Source organism: Pelobates fuscus, chromosome 13 (genome assembly GCF_036172605.1).
Source record: "Pelobates fuscus isolate aPelFus1 chromosome 13, aPelFus1.pri, whole genome shotgun sequence".
Classification (NCBI taxonomy): Eukaryota; Metazoa; Chordata; class Amphibia; order Anura; family Pelobatidae; genus Pelobates; species Pelobates fuscus.
Window position 1 is genome coordinate 26668124 of NC_086329.1, and position 21431 is coordinate 26689554.

At 42.7% G+C, this 21431-nt stretch overlaps 2 protein-coding genes across 2 annotated transcripts in view; one reads left to right on the plus strand and one right to left on the minus strand.

Annotated features, from left to right (window-relative positions):
- The window catches only part of CHRM5 (cholinergic receptor muscarinic 5), a 135124-nt gene extending 131018 nt beyond the window's left edge, over positions 1-4106 (minus strand). The window contains exon 1 of the mRNA XM_063439171.1: positions 3153-4106. The gene's annotated coding sequence lies outside the window, so the exon portion shown is untranslated. The remainder of the gene's footprint in view (positions 1-3152) is intronic.
- The window catches only part of AVEN (apoptosis and caspase activation inhibitor), a 327188-nt gene that overhangs the window by 108858 nt on the left and 196899 nt on the right, over positions 1-21431 (plus strand). The window lies entirely within an intron of this gene.

Here is a 21431-nt window from a genome sequence, read left to right on the forward strand (position 1 = left end):
ACTCTATTCGATTAGTGGCCCTCCTGGTTTTCCTGCTCTGTTTGCAATTTCCTTGGACACAACGGCGTGGTTTACAAGTTAAAAAATAAACAACGTGTAGAATGCAATATTACCACTGTGGCCTATTTAATGCCATACTGGCTAACTAATTCAGGCTTCGTCTATTGCCACACAAGTGCATTCTGCATCCTACCATGCTTCTTATCTTCTGTTACGGATCTCACTTTAAAGATACGACAATGGGCACTTTAATATTAATTAATCCAGCTTTCCTCGCAGACCATGGAACAGATAACGGACAACTGGAACATAAGCAAAACTGCCAGTAGCTCTTTGTCAATATTTTCGTAATGTGCAGCAGTGAGCAAGCCAGCTGAAAGAGAGATCTGCGAAGATGACCGTGAAACACCTACTGCAAATAATGGCACCTCTAGGGGATAACTGGTAACACAGATTTCAGTTTGTCACTTTTTATTTTCACCTGGTGCAGCAGCACAATGTACATTGTGGGATTCCACTTTTCTCCCCGGGGACTAAATCACATTTGACGTAGAGCGTTTTGCAGTGATCCCAACGCATTTTGTGATTTGTTACTAGATTAGTGGAGTTGTGAGAATCATGGGATAGACAGCTTTATGTAGGATTCTTCATTTGCCATGTTACAATCTGCTGGTACACGTAAGAAGTTACCTGCAGAAACACAATGGCGTCCACGTATATTTGATATTACGCACACTATCTGATTTTATCGGTTGAACGTTTACGAACAGATTCATACTATATTGCATATCCGTGTACAGCAGTAGACGCCTTCAGGAGTCAAACAATGATTTTATTTTACAAACCTTCGATCATTTACGTGAATGATCTTTCTTTGCGCAGGATATATTTTTTCCTGATGCTCATTTCTAGAGATTTTTTTCAGATTTCAGGACAACTGCATGCTTCAGATTGTAACAGGGTAAAAAAGTCACGCTCAATTAAAATTGATTCTGGCTGTCTGCTGCAACGTCTAATGTCTATGTAGTGCTTGCTGCTGGAGCTATATTATTTCATGTGTAAGTATGCAAAACCTATATTACAATAAGGATATTCGTAACTATCAAGGAAATGCCCTGTTACGGGCAATAAAAATACATGAGTCATAATCCCCAATCTGAAATTTAACCAGCTGCTAACCGTATTATTGACGACAAAGATATTACAGTGTTTGATACAGAGCCTGGGTCCCCCCAACTTAATTGACCCCCACTTCCCTGCGTTGACAAATTTGACCGTTGCATCTATTTTTGACTTAATGTGGACTGCCCAGATATATGTATCTTTATATCACTATATACTGTAAAAAAAAAAAGCTTCAGTCAAAATTACTTCCTAGAACATAATAGAATAAAATAAATCATACACACGCTAAAGAGGCAAGCAAATGTAATTCAGCAAGGCAAGCCAAAAACAGATAAAGCAAGCAAACTGTTTAGCTCCGCACATTGTTACAAACAGGCCATACATAAAGGGCATATCCCATGTTACTTAGCAGACATGTAAAGAGCGTGCAGGAGACGCATGCAGCTTGATTTGTGCACACAGTGCTGCATGACATTTGGATCACACATTAACGTCACCGGCATATTCCCCTGGGAAGCCTCATTGGGGTCAGGTTTGGAGCTTTTTTTTCTTTTCTTTTTTTCGCTTGTGTTTGGAATGCACTGTCATACATCTGTATGTGTGGCATCACCAAGGAGTTGGCAGCAACCGCAAGGATGCTTTTAACAACTTCATTAAAATTTCAAGTGGCCAAGGAAAGTCTCCGGCTCAGACTAAAAGAATAAAATACAGGCTGGCAGAGTAACATACACTGCTCACCGGGGCAGCTGTCTGTATCGGTAAGCAGGGAATTTTAGCAAATATTTAACCCCTCGCTGTTCGAATACTTGCCACCATCTCACTTGGGTCCTAAATTGCCTCATACCAGCATGGCATGCCCTACTGATTTTGGTGTGACAACTCTGTGTAGCCCTGTTGTCGTTAATTGAGTATGGCATTCCATTCTGGAATCAGATCTTAACAGAACAGATTGTTATCATGACATAAACCATCATTGGTCCTAAGGGTTTAACCCCTTAAGGACCAAACTTCTGGAATTAAAAGGAATCATGACATGTCACACATGTCATGTGTCCTTAAGGGGTTAAAAGCATCATCCTCTAAATTCTTGAAAACACATGGGGTTTTGTGTTCCAGGTGAACCCCAACAATATGGGAGATCGGACAGATCTCTTAAAGATTAGCTTCCAAAGTCAGGCTCAGATGACTAATGCAAAGGTCACGTTGCTTTTAACTTTGTCCAAGATCTTAATGGGTTAACTATTAGAGGTATTGTTTTTGCCGCTCATCTTACTCGAATTATGTCACACATACAACAAAACTGAAATATGCTCCTCAAAACCACTCTCATTTAAACGAACACCTGTGCTTTGTCACCAAGTGATAGACACATAAAAGAATAGTCATGCTGTGACCCGACTGCCTCTAATATGGTAAATCCACTAATTTAAAATGTGCTATCATCTCTGCTCTGCTCCTACATCCTACTGTGAGCTGTCAGAGACCGGGATTGATTGCATTATGGTTTATATGCTCTTTTTGGCAGAATTCCGTTACCCCCTTTTCTTTTTTTCTTTTTTTTTTAACCATTTAACAACCAAGTGCAGCTACTTTTCAATTACAGGCAAATACCTAAAATGTAACAGCACATAAACCCCCCCACCCAAAAAAAGTATTAAAACCATTCAAGAAAGAAACATGAACAACTGGGGTCCAGTAACATAATATCTGTATCAAATTCTTCTTAAATAAGAAAAGCCCCTAAAATTAAAAAAATTGATGCAAAACAATAAGAGAAATCTGGTGTTAGGGTGAGAGCGGGGGGGAAGTGTTTGGGGACCGGCATCCCTGCCTGTTGTGTACAGTTTAGCAAATCCAATAAGCTTGCAGCGATTCACATGCCTAGACGAACTGAACTGCTTTACATCTTATTTGGTTATTTGTTTTGAAATCACAGCCTGCCTGCGAGTGTTAGCGCTACCCCTGTCCACAAAAAGCAGCACAAAGCACTTCCAAAAGCTCAATATGTCTTAGAAGAGAAAACTTACCCTGAAGGGTGCAAAATGCAGCTCATTTATCTTCCTCCTGACAGTCAGAGCAGAGACGGTTTGCAGGTAGGCTGTGTAGTGTCACAATGGCTCCTGCATATATGTTCTGTTCATCCCTTTCAGCATCCCACTCCTTACAGCTACATCTTCTCTGCCTGGTCCATGATAGTGTGAGTTACTGTCCTTTGTTAAGTTCCTGCCAGGTATCCTAAGCAAGTGATCCCTTTCTCGTCTTTAGTAATGCACTGGCTCCATTGTGCTTGCCAAGGACAGGCAGAGCTGAATGTGTAACTGTGATGAAAAGGAGAGGCACTGACCCCACATAATCCTGTACACAACACATTAAAGATTCATAAAACACATTTGGCTCATTGCATATGCTTCATTTTTCTCTCTCCTTGCTCGTTTCCGTCCTTGTCCTAATATCTAAGAATCGGTTGAAGGCGATTAACTTGCCCCGCGTGTCCAGGATTTCCAGCAAGGATTTGGTTACGAAGAGGGGATAAAATAGTTCACAAGACTGATATAATTGTCCGATTTCCGTGCACCTTCCTTTTTAACTTTTCCAGGATTCCTTCCAGCCGTACTGCCTCGAGAGTGCTCACAGACAGAGACGTGGTCCTCACCCTTCTCTCTCTCTCTTTCTCTGTGTAAAGTGCTGTAGGTGGGCAAATCCCTGAAAAGCTTGTGGTGGTCTTGTCATCTGCGTGGACTGCACTCAGAGAAAAGCACAGACAAGTGGATTTGAGAAGCTGTTCACAGTGAGAATTCAGTGACAGGCTGCAGCTTCCATACATAATAAAACCACTAATTAGTTTCCCTGATCGACAGCAGCTTACGATTGTTGCTAGAAGGAGCAGCTGATACTATGTCTGATAGGTGCCCTGTGATTGAGCAGCCTGCCTTAGAGACATGAATCCAGCAGCAAGCCGCGATTTCCCCATGCCACCAGGTAGACTGTGCACAAGTCATTTTAACATTCACTCACCCGGTGTATATGTTTTGCCCAGTTGGAGGGGAGGGTCGTATGCAGACTTGTTTAACCTTGGACCATATTACATCTTTCTGTCCTATTTTGCTGTTATTCCAGTTATGATATATTCCCCTTTTGAATAATTAAGACATATAAAAGAAATAAGTATAATAATAAGAACAAATGAAAAAAAAAAACATAAATTAAATATAAGGAAAAAAAAAAAAGAAGACGAATTAACCTTTTAGGTTTCGTAGAGGAGAGAGGCTCATTTTTCTACCACTGGTCAGATTGAGGTTTTAGCTGCTAATCTGTGTTACATTTTATATATTTGGCTCTAGAAAGGTTACTTGCGTGGAAGGCTGATTTTCCAAGTCACTAGGGTAGGTGAGGAGGTGGGGCATAAGGTAGTCTTACGGCTGGTAGAGTATCATGGGAGTTAGTATTCCACAGCAGCTAGGCTCTACATTTTGGGTAAACCCATCAACTTGTGACCCAAGCTCCACAGCTCATGCCAATCTGTGGTTACCCTTTTTTCTTTCTTTCTTTCTTTCCAGCTCCTTACCTTGAATAAATAACAGTTCAATAATATTTTAACTACTAAAGGATCATAAGGAAGTATCATGGGAATTGGAGTTCAATGTTAGTACTGTTTAGAGTAAATAAAATATAACAAGTTCCCCTATCTGTATCAGTGCTAGCAAGAGTTAACACGTGCATAAATTTTTAACTCTTACCAGCAATGGTATAGCTGGGTGAAGTTATTATATGTAGTAATGGTTATAGATAGTAGCCAACTTTTATTTTTGCAACACATGCTAATATTTGCTTTTTTTCCTCTCTTCGCTTGTGTGATGATAAAAACGTAATTCTGGGAAACAATAGGAAAGACTATGATTTGATGCAGAGGTGCCTCCTGTCTTGTGCGAGATGGGGTGCGCATTGTCCTATTTCTGGTCAGCCAGAAGCACATCTGGTAAGGTTTGAAAAACTGTATAGCAAGGAACATAACAAATGTAGATTAAATATAATCATTGAATCCGAAATAAAGAGAATGTTAGCATGGTATGACCAACACATATACAATCATGGGATATGAACAATATAAAGGATAAAAATGTAACATGTATAAACTACATAAAACCCAGGTGATTTAAAACTGTATGTGCATTTGTCATAGTAATGATTGCAAAGGGCTAAATGCAGCAATGTCTTACATTTGTGCTACCTATTGTATAGTTGTATACAATTGCACAGATTGTAAATAAACACACAAAACAAATGCTAACAAAAAATCGAAAGCAGATTACATAAAAAAGCATGGAGTGCAAATTTGTATTTGAACTCTCAACACTGTTTGAATAGCTTACTGTGAGGTTACAGCAGCACAGTCACTTGGGGGCGCTTTACATAGCTTGGTATGAGGTTAAAGTTGCACTGTCACTTGTGGGGTCTTTACGTAACTTGGTATGAGGTTAAAGTTGCACTGTCACTTGTGGGGTCTTTACGTACCTTGGTGTGAGGTTACAGTTGCACTGTCACGTGTGGGGTCTTTACTGTCACGATACTGGGGAACCCAACACGCTAACACACACACAGACACACAGACAGAAAGTGTGCAGTACCGGTCCTTAGAGTGGCCGGGCTAAGCACACACAGAATAGTCAGGAGACAAGCCGAGTAAGGGGAACCACTTGGGGGCGCTTTACATAGCTTGGTATGAGGTTAAAGTTGCACTGTCACTTGTGGGGTCTTTACGTAACTTGGTATGAGGTTAAAGTTGCACTGTCACTTGTGGGGTCTTTACGTACCTTGGTGTGAGGTTACAGTTGCACTATCACTTGTGAGGTCTTTACATAGCTTGGTGTGAGGTTAAAGTTGCACTGTCACGTGTGGGGTCTTTACATAGCTTGGTGTGAGGTTAAAGTTGCACTGTCACGTGTGGGGTCTTTACTGTCACGATACTGGGGAACCCAACACGCTAACACACACACAGACACACAGACAGAAAGTGTGCAGTACCGGTCCTTAGAGTGGCCGGGCTAAGCACACACAGAATAGTCAGGAGACAAGCCGAGTAAGGGGAACCAGAAAACAGAATAACGAGAAACAAGCCGAGGTCAAAGGGTAGGAGAAAGTCACAAACTCAGTATAACAAGACAGAGAGTACGTAACCAGAAAGCACACGTTCAGAATCAATACTAAAAAGCAAAGACCACAACAGGGCACAGATAGACAGGAAAGGTAAGTATTTAAATCCTAGCCTGAATCCTGATTGGCTAACCACCAATCGGTATTAACAAACACACGTGGGGGATATCTATACCCCCCACTGTGTTTGTTGCACTGTAGCTTTAACGCCGGGTCACGTGAGTGACCCCGGCGCTTAGATAATAGTGCCGGCTCCCAGCGTGCAGCGTTAGACATGCTGCCGCTGGGAGGAAGAGAGGAGGACGCGAGCGGCGTGTCAAGAGGAGAGGACGCCGCTCGCTTATCGGTAAGGGGAGAGGGGACCGCGGGCGGCGACGGACCGAGGGTGAGTGCTGCGAGAGGATTGCAGCCTCCCCTCGCCGCTGCCCGCGGAGCCCTGACATTTACATAGCTTGGTGTGAGGTTAAAGTTGCACTGTCACGTGTGGGGTCTTTACGTAGCTTGGTGTAAAGTTAAAGTTGCACTGTCACTTGTGGGGTCTTTACATAGCTTGGTGTGAGGTTAAAGTTGCACTGCCACTTGTGGGGTCTTTACGTAGCTTGGTGTGAGGTTAAAGTTGCACTGTCACGTGTGGGGTCTTTACATAGCTTGGTGTGAGGTTAAAGTTGCACTGCCACTTGTGGGGTCTTTACGTAGTTTGGTGTGAGGTTAAAGTTGCACTGTCACGTGTGGGGTCTTTACATAGCTTAGTGTGAGGTTAAAGTTGCACTGCCACTTGTGAGGTCTTTACGTAACTTGGTATGAGGTTAAAGTTGCACTGTCACTTGTGGGGTCTTTACGTACCTTGGTGAGAGGTTACAGTTGCACTATCACTTGTGAGGTCTTTAAGTAGCTTCGTGTGAGGTTAAAGTTGCACTGCCACTTGTGGGGTCTTTACGTAGCTTGGTGTGAGGTTAAAGTTGCACTGTCACTTGTGGGGTCTTTACATAGCTTGGTGTGAGGTTAAAGTTGCACTGTCACTTGTGGGGTCTTTACATAGCTTGGTGTGAAGTTAAAGTTGCACTGCCACTTCTGGGGTCTTTACGTAGCTTGGTGTGAGGTTAAAGTTGCACTGCCACTTGTGGGGTCTTTACGTACGTTGGTGTGAGGTTAAAGTTGCACTGCCACTTGTGGGGTCTTTACGTAGCTTGGTGTGAGGTTACAGTTGCACTGTCACTTGTGCGGTTTTTACGTAGCTTGGTGTGAGGTTAACATTGCACTGTCACTTGGTGGGTCTTTCCGTAGCTTGGTGTGAGGTTAAAGTTGCACTGTCACGTGTGGGGTCTTTACATAGCTTGGTGTGAGGTTAAAGTTGCACTGCCACTTGTGGGGTCTTTACGTAGCTTGGTGTGAGGTTAAAGTTGCACTGCCACTTGTGGGGTCTTTACGTAGCTTGGTGTGAGGTTAAAGTTGCACTGTCACATGTGGGGTCTTTACATAGCTTAGTGTGAGGTTAAAGTTGCACTGCCACTTGTGGGGTCTTTACATAGCTTGGTATGAGGTTAAAGTTGCACTGTCACTTGTGGGGTCTTTACGTACCTTGGTGGGAGGTTACAGTTGCACTATCACTTGTGAGGTCTTTAAGTAGCTTGGTGGGAGGTTACAGTAGCACAATCACTTGTGGGGTCTTTACGTAGCTTGGTGTGAGGTTAAAGTTGCACTGCCACTTGTGGGGTCTTTACGTAGCATGGTGTGAGGTTAAAGTTGCACTGCCACTTGTGGGGTCTTTACGTAGCTTGGTGTGAGGTTAAAGTTGCACTGCCACTTGTGAGGTCTCTACATAGCTTGGTGTGAGGTTAAAGTTGCACTGCCACTTGTGGGGTCTTTACATAGCTTGGTGTGAGGTTAAAGTTGCACTGCCACTTGTGGGGTCTTTACGTAGCTTGGTGTGAGGTTAAAGTTGCACTGCCACTTGTGGGGTCTTTACGTAGCTTGGTGTGAGGTTACAGTTGCACTGTCACTTGTGCAGTTTTTACGTAGCTTGGTGTGAGGTTAACGTTGCACTGTCACTTGGTGGGTCTTTACGTAGCTTGGTGTGAGGTTAAAGCAGCACTGTCACTTGTGGGGTCTTTCCGTAGCTTGGTGTGAGGTTAAAGTTGCACTGTCACGTGTGGGGTCTTTACATAGCTTGGTGTGAGGTTAAAGTTGCACTGACACTTGTGGGGTCTTTACGTAGCTTGGTGTGAGGTTAAAGTTGCACTGCCACTTGTTGGGTCTTTACGTAGCTTGGTGTGAGGTTAAAGTTGCACTGTCACGTGTGGGGTCTTTACATAGCTTAGTGTGAGGTTAAAGTTGCACTGCCACTTTTGGGGTCTTTACATAGCTTGGTATGAGGTTAAAGTTGCACTGTCACTTGTGGGGTCTTTACGTACCTTGGTGGGAGGTTACAGTTGCACTATCACTTGTGAGGTCTTTAAGTAGCTTGGTGGGAGGTTACAGTAGCACAATCACTTGTGGGGTCTTTACGTAGCTTGGTGTGAGGTTAAAGTTGCACTGCCACTTGTGGGGTCTTTACGTAGCTTGGTGTGAGGTTAAAGTTGCACTGCCACTTGTGGGGTCTTTACGTAGCTTGGTGTGAGGTTAAAGTTGCACTGCCACTTGTGGGGTCTTTACGTAGCATGGTGTGAGGTTAAAGTTGCACTGCCACTTGTGGGGTCTTTACATAGCTTGGTGTGAGGTTAAAGTTGCACTGCCACTTGTGAGGTCTCTACATAGCTTGGTGTGAGGTTAAAGTTGCACTGCCACTTGTGGGGTCTTTACGTAGCTTGGTGTGAGGTTAAAGTTGCACTGTCACTTGTGGGGTCTTTACATAGCTTGGTGTGAGGTTAAAGTTGCACTGCCACTTCTGGGGTCTTTACGTAGCTTGGTGTGAGGTTAAAGTTGCACTGCCACTTGTGGGGTCTTTACGTAGCTTGGTGTGAGGTTACAGTTGCACTGCCACTTGGTGGGTCTTTACGTAGCTTGGTGTGAGGTTAAAGTTGCACTGTCACTTGTGCGGTCTTTACGTAGCTTGGATTGAGGTTAACGTTGCACTGTCACTTGGTGGGTCTTTACGTAGCTTGGTGTGAGGTTAAAGTTGCACTGCCACTTGTGGGGTCTTTACGTAGCTTGGTGTGAGGTTAAAGTTGCACTGCCACTTGTGGGGTCTTTACGTAGCTTGGTTTGAGGTTAAAGTTGCACTGTCACTTGTGGGGTCTTTACATAGCTTGGTGTGAGGTTAAAGTTGCACTGTCACTTGTGGGGTCTTTACGTACCTTGGTGGGAGGTTACAGTTGCACTGTCACTTGTGAGGTCTTTAAGTAGCTTGGTGGGAGGTTACAGTAGCACAATCACTTGTGGGGTCTTTACGTAGCTTGGTGTGAGGTTAAAGTTGCACTGTCACTTGTGGGGTCTCTACATAGCTTGGTATGAGGTTAAAGTTGCACTGCCACTTGTGGGGTCTTTACGTAGCTTGGTGTGAGGTTAAAGTTGCACTGTCACGTGTGGGGTCTTTACGTAGCTTGGTGTGAGGTTAAAGTTGCACTGTCACTTGTGGGGTCTTTACGTAGCTTGGTGTGAGGTTAAAGTTGCACTGTCACTTGTGGGGTCTTTACGTACCTTGGTGGGAGGTTACAGTTGCACTATCACTTGTGAGGTCTTTAAGTAGCTTGGTGGGAGGTTACAGTAGCACAATCACTTGTGGGGTCTTTACGTAGCTTGGTGTGAGGTTAAAGTTGCACTGTCACTTGTGGGGTCTCTACATAGCTTGGTGTGAGGTTAAAGTTGCACTGCCACTTGTGGGGTCTTTACGTAGCTTGGTGTGAGGTTAAAGTTGCACTGTCACGTGTGGGGTCTTTACGTAGCTTGGTGTGAGGTTAAAGTTGCACTGTCACTTGTGGGGTCTTTACGTAGCTTGGTGTGAGGTTAAAGTTGCACTGTCACTTGTGGGGTCTTTACGTAGCTTGGTGTGAGGTTAAAGTTGCACTGTCACGTGTGGGGTCTTTACGTAGCTTGGTGTGAGGTTAAAGTTGCACTGTCACTTGTGCGGTCTTTACATAGCTTGGTGTGAGGTTAAAGTTGCACTGCCACTTGTGGGGTCTTTACGTAGCTTGGTGTGAGGTTAAAGTTGCACTGTCACTTGTGGGGTCTTTACGTAACTTGGTGTGAGGTTGCAGTAGTACTGTAACTTGTGGGGTCCCGGAGAACGCATTACATTTGTAATCTGAGGTACCACTGTATATTAACCAACTTTCTATGAAAACTTCAATTAGTCTTTTCACAATATTAAATCTTAAACGGGGCCATTACTACTACAGCTCATTGTGCTGGCTTTGGAGCCAAGAGTCCATGGGCACTATGCCGGCCCATACAGTCTGGATCATCTGCATTGCCTCGTGGTAATCTGAAAAAGGAATTCTGCATTAGCATGTCCAACTCTGTATAAATATTATAAGCTGAGAACTTTGGACCAATATACTTCCAGAAGGGGCATTCTGTCTTTTAAAGTACATAATTAAAAATCCACTTCCATATTAGCAGAACAGCAGCAGCAGAGGGGTACTCTGGGATAGTGGTTTGGCACACACGGGGTTTACAGACTCTGCACACTAAGCATTGCAATGAGCTGTAAGATTATGGATTATAGATTGTTGCTCACAACACTCTCAGGGACAAGCTATATTGTGAGTAAGGCAGCGTTTTCTATAGCATATATAGCCTGCTGACATGCAAGCAGTGTCTTAGACTCATATTACCTGGTTCAAAACCCATCAAATGATCTGAAAATGGACGGCTGACATTACTTCATTTGATTGTATGAGCGTTTCTTCAATACCTGCAATGATTCTCATGGAAGTAATTTTATTTTATAAAATCTGATTACCATGTGTTGAGATCTGAAACTAAATCTGTTTTAATGAATGCACATGTTTTCTGTAGGTGAGATTTCATCCAGATTGTTTCTTTTTTTCGGGTGCCTGCTCTCTTACCCCAATATTGTCTGCTTCTCGACTGTGGGGAGAGCACAGGGACGGCAAATGTAATATAAAATATTTGGTATTACGAGAAGATGGCAAATTAAGACAAGCATGAAATAACCATCATAAAGATACAAATAACGAATGTTAAAAAGACTGCAACATTATAGCAACCCTGTTTTAAATAACACCTGTATGGCTTAAAGGGAAACTCCAGTGCCAGGAAAACGATCTCCCCTCTCCCTCCCACCCACCAATCCCCGGTTACTGAAGGGGTGAAAACTCCTTCAGTCACTTACCTGAGGCAGTGGCGATGTCCCTCGCCGCTGTCTCCTCCTCCGCTACGCTCCTCCCTGTTCTTCCGTCGGCGAGACTGGTCCCGCCCACCGGCCGAGGAGACCTAATGCGCATGCCGCACACGCGCATTACGTCTCCCCATAGGAAAGCATTGAAAACGATTTTTAATGCTTTCCTATTGGTATTTGAGCGACGCTGGAGGTCCTCACACAGCGTGAGGACGTCCAGCGACGCTCTAGCACAGGTTTCCTGTTCTATAGAGCAGGAAGTTCCCTCTAGTGGCTGTCTAATAGACAGCCACTAGAGGGGGAGTTAACCCTTGCAAGGTAATTATTGCAGTTTTTAAAAAACTGCAATAATTACACTTGCAGGGTTAGGAGTAGTGGGAGTTGGCACCCAGACCACTCCAATGAGCAGAAGTGGTCTGGGTGCCTGGAGTGTCCCTTTAAGCTAGGGTCCCATATTGGCAGGTCTCACATCGGAAGTTGAAGGCCATCTTGCCTTGACTATTGCAATCCACTTCTCAGTGGTCTGATGGCCACGGCAAAAGGTAAGAAGGGAGCGGGGAAATAATGCTTGTTTTTTTGTTTTTGTTTTCTAAATTAAAAATAAAAATAAATACATTCTTAAATAGTGGCATTAGTCTGCCTCCCCCACAACACACAATCCTTCCTAACATATACACACAATCCTTCCTAACATATACACACAATCCTTCCTAACATATACACACACTGCACCCCTCACACACACACTGCACCCCTCACACACACACACACACACACACACACACACTGCACCCATCACACACACACACACTCTGCACCCCTCGCACACACACACTGCACCCCTCACACACACACACACACACACACACACACACACACACACTCTGCACCCCCCCCCCACACACACACAGAGCACCCCTCACAGACAAGCACTGCACCACTCACACTTACACACAGAACCCCCCAACACACTGTATATATGTACACACTACAGCACCCCTCACTGCACCCCTAAGACACACACTAGATCCCTTACCCAACTCTGGATCATCTACACACATACACACACTAGATCCCTATATACAATCCGAATTCGCTATATACACACACTCACTAGATCTCCTATATACCTTCTGGGTCCTTCAAACACACCCACTAGACCCCTATACACACACACACACACACACACGCACACACACCTTCCTGACATACACACTCTGGATCCCTTATACACACACTAAATTCCTTGTAAGCAAACACATACTACATTCCCTAAACACACACTCTCTACAGCCCCTGCAAACACTACATCACCTATAAACACACACACACACACTATAGCCTGTATTCACACACATGCTACATTCCCTATACACACACTCTCTACAGACCCTAGCCACACATGCATTACATTACACAAACACAACTTAAATCGACCTTATTACACAATACCACACCACAATCTGCTCACTCTACACACATGCAATCCCACAAGCAATCTCCAAAAAAGTGCACAATACTCTTTCCTGGCCATTTTGTCTCCTGGTATCCCATTTATAGAGAGACCAGAGACAAGTTGCAAGCAAACACAGCGCAAGCATGTTATTAAATTTGCTTGTACTGTGCAGAACAGGGCCTTTTTCTCAGCAGAGCTCTGCGCATGATCTGCCCTGGAAGAGCATTGAACCAACATGCTCACTTTGAAAGGGGGCGTGCTTGTCATTGGTGATGACAAAACACACCCTCATGACCCGCCCCCTTCTTAGTGGGCTGCTGTGATTTAAAAATGCCCGGGCCGGCACAGTCACTGTCCGGCCCTGCCCACAGCTGCACATATATATAGCGATAACCAATATATATATATATGTGCATATAGGGAATGTGGGGCATGGTTGTCACCTCCTAAAGGTGGCCCTGCATGGCACTGTGTAACTAATGTTGATATAGATGTATATCTCAGCAGATATGAACGTGTTCTGCTCATTTTTTTATTCTATATTATTCTATGCAGTTAGGCATTACCCTAGTAATCCTGGCCTTATTTTGTGTGTGGTGGAAGCATTTTTAAAGATAATCCATGGCTTTTGGGGGGTTTTAAGTGGATGGCTGCCATTGCTTTAATTTTGAAAATCCATTTAGCTACATAGATGGGAGGTTACTTTACTTGTACTTCATTTATTTTCCGCAGTACGATGTGATTGGCCTCGAGACTTTCTGGTTAGTGCAAATCCGTCAGGTGTGAAGTTTACTTGGCATCTATTTAATTCAGCAGGCTATGCCCGTCTAAGCTCCAGACTTGTTTGCCTCAGGGGCAGCTGACAGTGGTTGCTGAAAGTTGCTTTGACATTTATATAAAGCCCACTAGATTTTCTGTACTGTAATTTTGAGCTCTTCATTTTTTTTTTTTTTCACATATTAACTAATGCAGTTTTGCAATATGAAACACCAGTCTAATACCACCCGAGCATTGCATATTGTAGATGTGTGTTAAATAACAATTAAGAGTCCTAATTTAATCCGGAAATTATTCTTAGAACCCAGATAAGCACCTTGATTTTGAATGGTTACTTTATCTGATATGTGATCCGGCCATGTAAGACAGCAAATGAAGCATGTGTATCCAATCTCACATTATAGAGCAGTGTATTTGTGAGCATAATCATGCATATTAAATCACTATGTATCTGTGTGTTTGATGTTTGTACAAGACGTTATATAAATAAAAATAAACTGCAACACTGATGTAAACTGGTTTGTGATGATAATGTGGCTCACTGAAATCTGGAGGAGAAAAAAAAAAAAAGAGTCAATTATTTGAAATTGCTTATTACGACCCATATTTTCCCCCATGCCCAACAGAAATGTGTGACATTCTAGAACTAGGCTTGCTGCAGAGCCATTAAGCATTCCATTTGTATTATTTTCTTGAATCCAAATGTTTGCTATTACAGCAAGGCAGTATGTTCGGAAGGGTACTCTTGAAACTAGACACAATGAACATGCTTTTAACATTCGGAAGAGTCAAACGCTGATCAGTAAATGGAAAACAGCACTCCTCAACAGATCTAAAAGCTAATCTTCTGATACTAAAATACACTCCCTATTGGGTGAACCTTCTGAATAAAGTGAATGAAATAGTAACAGTATATATGGTGAAAACATATTTTAGGCAATTGTCAGTAATTCAGAGTGAAATTAGAGGGAAGCAATTTTTGCATCAAAAAATAGCTGTAGTGTGAGAAATTCTCCAAAAAAATAATATTTTTGTGAATAAACCTGTATATGCATACCTTATAAGTGTTCCTATTTATTAGGGACAATTCATGTTTTTGGTCCCAAAACAATAATACTCACAGTAATGTGTCTTTAAACTACAATAAATGTGTTTAGAAATAGGTCTGTGTAAATAAGATACATTGTTATGGACCACCCCCGGGTTAGCCCCCCCATATTGAGAATTTTAACAAAAGATTATTCCATTTGTTAGATCTTTGTTAGATCAGGTTTGAGCAACGATTTTTTTCGTTAGATCTACTTTAAATTATGCGATATTAACAATCATTGTCAGGGGGGGCTAACCCGTAGCCAGCCCCCCCTCAACAAAAATTTGTACAAAATGTTGTTGATTATGATAGTTCTACGTTAGATCAGGTTTGATCAGGCAAAATGTTTGTTAGATCTAGTCTAATTACTGAGATATTGCATATATAAATCGCAAGAGGCGGTATTCACTACTTAACTTTGTGGGCGTGACTACGGGTTAGCCCCCCCTCAAGTGAAATTTTAATTTTTTTTAATTGATTTTGGTAGATATTCGTTAGATCAGGTAAGATCAACAGTTTTTTTTCGTTATATCTATCACGCAAGAGGCGGTATTCACTACTTAACTTTGTGGGCGTGACTACGGGTTAGCCCCACCTCAAGTGAAATTTTTATTTTTTTTAATTGATTTTGGTAGATATTCGTTAGATCAGGTAAGATCAACAGTTTTTTTTCGTTAGATCTATCAGGCAAGAGGCGGTATTCACTACTTAACTTTGTGGGCGTGACTACAGGTTTGCCCCCCTCAACTGAAATTTTAATTTTTTTTAATCGATTTTCGTAGATAGTCGTTAAATCAGGTAAGATCAACAGTTTTTTTTCATAAGATCTATCACGCAAAAGGCGGTATTCACAATTTTATTTTAATTTTGCACATAAATACCAGTAAATTTTCATATCAAGCCACAGGTGACATCATAATTTAGGAATTTGTTAACACAATGTGTAGATCATTTTCAATATTTCTTTTTTTTTATTCTCTACATGCACAGTATTGAGGTGAGAAAGTCCAGCATATGCCCAGCCTGAAGTTATTAGTGATATTTGAATATGTATAACCTGAGTAATGCTGTGTATTACTGTGTTAATAAAGGGCATGCAGTGTGTGTCCGTGGTGTTGTATGTTTGTGGTAATACCGTATATACTCTAGTATAAGCCGACCCGAATATAAGCCGAGGCCCCTAATTTTACCCCAAAAAACTGGGAAAACTTATTGACTCGAGTATAAGACTAGGGTGGGAAATGCAGCAGCTACTGGTAAATTTCTAAATAAAATTAGATCCTAAAAAAAATATATTAATTGAATATTTATTTACAGTGTGTGTATAATGAATGCAGTGTGTGTGTATGAATGCAGCGTGTGTGTATGAGTGCAGCACGTGTGTGTGTGTGTTGCAGAGCCTTGGTGGGGGGTGGGCAATTTTATTATTATTTTTTTAAATATTTTAATATTTGCTTTTATTATTATTTCTTATTATTATTTCTTCTTATTATATTTTGTTTTCGTCCCCCTCCCTGCTTGATATATGGCAGGGAGGGGGGCTCTCCTTCCCTGGTGGTCCAGTGGCATTGACAGTTCAGTGGGGGGGAGAAGGGGGCTGGCAGCCCCCACAGCCCCCTGTCTGTATTACATAATACAGACTATTGACTCGAGTATAAGCCGAGTTGGGGGTTTTCAGCACAAAAAATGTGCTGAAAAACTCGGCTTATACTCGAGTATATACGGTAAGTAGATTTGGGGGGGTGAGAAGTTTTTTAACTTATTCCCTCTCTCCCTGCCTCTTACCTGTGGGCAGGGCGGTGGGATACATGCTTCCATGGTGGTCCAGTGGAGCTGGAGGACAGTGAAGAGGGAGCCCTGAGAGTGATCTTACAGTCAGTGCCGGACTTGCCCACCGGGATACTGGGAAATTTCCTGGTGGGCCGCAGCAAGCTCTAATACCAGCAAGCTCTAATAACCAGCATGATGAATCTATTTAAATATTTCCCCTCGGACTGTGCCAGCCTGTCAGTCCGAGGGGTGTAAGGATCGAGGAGCTGGGGGCTGGTGCGGCTTCCAGCGACTGGAGGGAGACCTGTCAGTCTCCCTGCACAACGTAAATCAATTTCGGCCGCATGCCCTGCCCCCACACGGAAGCGCTGCCTCCTGAACAGAAGCTCAGCCTTCCGCACGCAAGCTCCGCCCCCCACGCATGTTGCTGACCTCTCTGAAAAAGCTGCCCACTGGACCACCAGGAAATAATTACAAAAAACTCAAAAGGTATTTACCCTTTCAGAGCCCCCTACCCACCATACAGCCCCCCTATCACACCTCACAGCCCCCCTACCAGCCTCAGAGCCTCCCTACCCACCATATAAGAAAAATAAATATATATATACCTCAATAATATGTAAGGCATATACGTATATGTATGCATGTCTTGTCACCCCAGATAATTGAGTGTTTATATATTAATACTCAATCATCTAGGGTGGCAACACATAGCCATACGTTTTACATGTGACAATACATGACGCAGTGATTTATGGGGCTGGCATAGATTTTTCTTCCAGGGCTGCTTTGTATCCCCAGCAGCAGGTATTTCTCTCCCCCGAGCCGCAAGAGCGTTACCACGGGTTGCCATGGCAATACTCCGCGCAGCACGTAGATCTTACCTGATCTAATGAATATCTACCAAAATCAATTTAAAAAAATAAAAAATTTCACTTGAGGGGGGGGGGGGGGCAAACCTGTAGTCACACCCACAAAGTTAAGTAGTGAATACCACCTCCTGGGAGATAGATCTAATGAAAACAATTGTTGATCTTACCTGATCTAACAAATATCTACCAAAATCAATAAAAAAAAATTAAAATTTTACTTGAGGGGGGGGCTAACCCGTAGTCACGCCCACAAAGTTAAGTAGTGAATACCGCCTCTTGCGTGATAGATCTAACAAAAAAAACTGTTGATCTTACCTGATCTAACGAATATCTACCAAAATCAATTAAAAAAAATTAACATTTCACTTGAGGGGGGGCTAACCCGTAGTGACGCCCACAAAGTTAAGTAGTGAATACCGCCTCTTGCGTGATAGATCTAACGAAAAAAACTGTTGATCATACCTGATCTAACGAATATCTACCAAAATCAATTTTAAAAAATGACAATTTCAGTTGAGGGGGGGCCAGCCCCCCCTAATTATATATGCAATATCTCAGTAATTAGACTAGATCTAACAAAAATTTTGCCTGATCAAACCTGATCTAACGTAGAGCTATCATAATCAACAACATTTTGTACAAATTTTTGTTGAGGGGGGGCTGGCTACGGGTTAGCCCCCCCTGACAATGATTGTTAATGTCGCATAATTTAAAGTAGATCTAACGAAAAAAATAGTTGATCAAACCTGATCTAACAAAGATCTAACAAATGGAATAATCTTTTGTTAAAATTCTCAATATGGGGGGGGCTAACCCGGGGGTGGTTTGTTATGGTCCTAAATTACATTTTAATTTTATCGATTGTTATTAGTAATTCTCATAACATTTCTCAGAACAATCCTGCCCTCAAGTCACATCCCATCATGTATTTCTAAAAGTAAAATGCACTCTTTGTTTGAAATGTTGGGAGGTTTGTGTCAGGACTAACATGACCCTAACACTGAAACAAGGTAGGTAGGCAAACTGGTCCTTAGAGCGGCAGGGCTAGCACTGAGAAATGAATCAGAACATCTTCAAACAGACACAGAATAAATATAAGCAAGCTAAGGTCACGGACCACCAGCGTCAGATTTTCCCCATAGGAAAGCATTGAATAATGGTTTCCTATAGGGAGGTCTAATGTGCACGCACGGCCATTGCTGCGCATGCGCATTAGGTCTTCCCCGCTGACGTCAGCGGAGGAGCATGGGCAGAGCCTTCGGTGCTGGATTCAGATAAGTAGCTGAAGCACTGCAGGATCCCGCAGTGCCAGCAAAACTGGTTTGTGTTCCTGGCACTGGAGAGTCCCTTTAAAGTTCTCCGTACAGGTCATTTAGCACGGGTGGTTTTTGGCGGCAGTAGATGCATAACAGATGTTGGGGGTCAAAGTTAGAAAAAGTGTGTGTTTTAAAAATATTTCAACATATTTTATAATTTTTTTATAGTAAATTATATTATATGATGAAAATAATTGTATCTTTAGAAAGACCATTTAATAGTGAGAAAAATGGTATATAATATGTGTGGGTACAGTAAATGAGTAAGAGGAAAATTACAGCTAAACACAAACACCGCAGAAATTTAAAAACAGCCCTGGTCCCAAACGGTGAGAAAATTGAAAAACGGTCTGGTCACTAAGGGGTTAAACCAACATCATATTTACTTCATATATTTTTTAAATAGGGCAAACTTTTATGAAAAATCTGTTCGTAGGGTTGGGTTTAAAAGAAAAAAAAAAGTGCATTTCAGAATTATATTTAAGTTAGTGTCCAGTTTTCTTATCTATAACTGTTTTCCTTGAACCTGGAAGGCTAGACCAACACAACATATCTGCTTATAAGCTCTCCCTTTTATATCAGACGTGCGCTATGTACATCTGTCATTGCAGGTAATAGGTCCTTTTGTAAATCTGAGTGCATACACTTGAAGATCTCTGAATTTTCTATTGATGCCTATTCGTTATTGTCAGGAACACATACGAGTGCTTTGACTGACGTGGACGATGACACAACTACTGCTAGGCAATACGAGTAAATATAGCACTAAAGGTCATTTAGAGGCGTAGAGATCGAGGTTATTATAATAAAAAATAAAATAACGAAACAACCCACAGTATCTAATTGTGAGGATTGGTATTCTTTAAATCGCTTTAAGTAAATAAAAAGTGTATCTGTTTTTATTTAGACAGACCCAGAATATTCTGCAGAGCTGGTCAATGTTTCTGTCAAAGCAATGTTTTCATTTTATCAGGCGTTTCGCTTCTTCCCCTATTTTCATGGCCCTTGCTTTGCATATAAATTGAGTGTTTTCCTAAACCAGATGTCTATTAATAAGCCTTGCATCTAAACATTTTTGGAGCACCCGTACACCTGACTTTATTGGTAATTCTTTCAGCTGCCACTTATGTTATCAGTCCAGTGTAAGGGGCTTAATTTGCTTCCATTTCACAGCTTCCCTGTTAATACCATTACTTGAGACAGTGTGAGATGTCTGTGTTGGTGGATAACAGCTTCTACGGCCTGTGACGCCAGGAAAGTCTTCACTCATCTCTGATGTCTGGTGTTTCTTCTGGAACTGAAGAAACGAGGACGTGCTCCCATCTCTTACCTCAGGGCTTGACAAATTTGCTTTGAATCTAGGGGCCAGCTAAAAAAGTTAGGAGCCAGATTATTATTTTTTTAAACAAAGCTTTATATTCAACAACAAAAATACAATTCTTAAAGGGACGCTATAGTCACCAGGACCACTACAGCTTAATGTAGTAGTTCTGGTGTCTGTAGGCTGTCCCTTTAGGCTTTTCAGAGAAAAGACAGTGTTTACATTGCTTCCTAGTGACAGTCACTCAGACGGTCACTAGAGGTGTTTCCTGTGTCAGTGCTGCACAGTGTGCAGCACCTACATTCAGGGTCTTCATGCTCTGCATGGAGATGCTGAACGTTCCCCATAGAGATGCATTGATTCATGACACACACACAAACAATGACAAACAGAAACGCATACCATGACACAGACAGACACACACACACACACACCATGACAGACACTAACACACACCATGACAGACAGACACCCACATACACACAGACTATGACACACACTCACACAATGACAGACAGACCCATACACTCACACTATGACAGACATTATTGCTTGTTTTATTACCTGTGGAGTCCAGTGGGCGACCGGCTGGGGAGTTGAGGTAGCGGGCAGCAAGCTGGGGGATTATGTAGGCGGCCGTCATGCTGGGGGGGTTGTGTAGGCGGGCAGCATGCTGTGGAGTTGTGGAGGTGGGCAGCAAGATGGAGGATTATGTAGGCGGCTGCATGCTGGGGGGTCGTGGAGGTGGGCAGCAAGCTGGGGGATTATGTAGGCGGCTGCATGCTGGGGGGTTGTGAAGGCGGGCGCCTGGCTGCTCAAATAGTAGGTGGGTGGCGAGGGATCTGTGATGTCCCTGCTTGGCTCGCCCGCTCCCATATCCAAGACGCCAAGGCAAAATTCCTAGGCGCCGAGCTTTTGCTTGTGCCATCCGACTGTTCAAATGCCAATCAGGATCTGCACTCATCGTTGACTTGAGTGAAACCGAACCAAGGGTCAGCACAAGGCCCAAATAGTATTTGTAATCAAAAGTAAAAAGGTCCAGGCTCTCCAAGACTTAGATAGACATATTTATTGGATCCAAAATGTCCAGCAGCAAAGAACGAAGGTCTTTTTCAAGCCTGAAGTGCCTGAACCTTTTTCCTTTTGACAACAAATCCCACTGTCAGTGTCAATCCATTTTTGTTAGGTGCCCTTAGTCTGACTGCTCTCTGATAAAGCATTTAAGCATAAAAAGGTACATCCCAGTCAGAACAA